General features: G+C 31.7%; 1 pseudogene; it reads left to right on the top strand.

Moving 5' to 3' along the window:
• Window positions 1-67: 67 nt before the first annotated feature.
• On the top strand, window positions 68-1681 carry LOC108729259 (uncharacterized; annotated as a pseudogene).
• Window positions 1682-1999: the final 318 nt, after the last annotated feature.

Here is a 1999-nt window from a genome sequence, read left to right as displayed (position 1 = left end):
TATATACTGTGGTTCTAGTCTTCTTGGGTATGCTCTACTTGCGATAGAAAATCCGAAATCTTTTAATCTTAAAATTACTTATAAATTAACAGAACAACATGTGAAACCAAAATACTATCAAAAAATGAACGTTGCACTGGCATTCCAAGTAATTGAAATCATCATTTTAGTGCAAGTGTACTACAAATATATAACAATAGGTAATAACGAACATTTTTGTAGTTTTTCGGGGTCGCTGATGCAATGGAATTGTTCAGAAATGATCATTCAGATCTTACGAATTGTGATGGATCTAAAGTTTTGTACTAGGCTTAAAGCATTAATTACAGCTATGAATAGTCGCACGCCGATGAATGCATTAAAACCAATCGTGGAAAGTAAATAGTATTCCATAGTATATGTTATATAAACACGTTGCACGTACAACTACGTATGTACAATTACACGAGTACAATTATTAATTTGGAACTCTCTTTTCAATGGTATAGGACATAGAAAATTTCGTGCAATATCTGTAAGTATGGGAGGAGGAAGCTAAAAAAAAAAAATTATGAATTTATTACAGAATCAACGTGCTATGGATTAAAAGTATCCTTAAAAGCAGCCCTAGAAATTTGCACTTTTCTGACACAAAAGTGCAATTTCAAATATGTAATGACTGCACGTCAAGACAATCTAGAGGTATACAACGTTTTACTTTTAAACTTGAATTAGCATAATACATAGTTTGCATAAAACATTTTGTTTTATTTCAGCGCTTTTTCGGTATGATGCGGGATTGCTGTGGATCCAACGAACATCCGGATTCTCAGTTTTTCATTCAAATGTATAAACTAATAAGTGTCAACATATTCGCTAGTAAAACCGCCAAAAGGTAGTAACATATCTGGTGGACAACTTATGAATGTTCTTCTGAGTGTGAAAGATATAAAAGATCCCTCAGAAAGACAACTGCAGTGAATGCGGCTGAATCAGATCGACACTATATTAGACAAAGGCAAAAATATCGAAATTCTTGCAGAGGCTGCTTCTGCACTTGACAGACATGACTACTTCTTATGTACGACTTCCGACTATGTATTAAGTTATATTGCTGGATATGTTGCCAGGAAAGGCCTAAGGTTTGCCAAATTTGGGGATCGTAAGCAACCCACAGTGTGCGAGGATTGCCTCAAAACATTAGTATTAGGACCGAATGATACAATACCAGAGAAACATCGATTAATATTGCTGAAAATAAAAGGAAGCCTTAAATATCTGTCGGCTGTATTAGTCAATTTGCTATCGATTTTAGAACAAGGGACAATTGAAACAATCAAAACGGGCGATATAAATGCCGATACGTTATTCAACATCACAAATAAAATAGACACACTATCTCCTTTACCTTTATGTAGTTGGTTGTATGAAACATGATAATGAGATCACGTACAAAATTATACAATTTTTCCTAACCACAAGGATGTTTTTTTTATGCAAGCGAGCAAACATAACATTGAAAAAGAGCAAACGAAAGAAAGAAGAAAACGTTTCAAGTTGAGTCAGGCAAGTGATAATCTGAACAATATGCAATATTTAATTGATCCAATCTGTTCTGAAGAAAATGCGACACATACTACCATTAAACGAAAACCTGCTAGAAAAAGAAAATGTCAAAAACAAGAGGCAGTAATAAATAAAGAAAATGTACATGAAGAAAATAAAAAACAGAAAACATAAATTATAAATTTGTAATTTTATTTTCTTTCTCCATTTGTATAAAATATAAATTTAGATGATTGCAAATATATATTTTGATAGATAATGTAATTGATTGAAAATTTATATATACACAATTAAAACAGGATGTGAATTAAATTGAACCTACAGTTTCTAAAATGTCGCAAAATTCATTAATACTTGTTACTTTAATATATTTTGAAAAGGGTATAATTTTGTCATCGATATAAATATTAATACGTAAATTTGGGAACACAGCAATTCTTTTTCTGACACTATA

The sequence above is a fragment of the Mycetomoellerius zeteki genome, unplaced genomic scaffold (assembly GCF_001594055.1).
Source record: "Mycetomoellerius zeteki isolate Tzet28-1 unplaced genomic scaffold, Tzet1.0 scaffold717, whole genome shotgun sequence".
Lineage (NCBI taxonomy): Eukaryota > Metazoa > Arthropoda > Insecta > Hymenoptera > Formicidae > Mycetomoellerius > Mycetomoellerius zeteki.
Note: the sequence above shows the minus strand (reverse complement) of the source record. Positions and strands in the feature narration are given on the sequence as shown.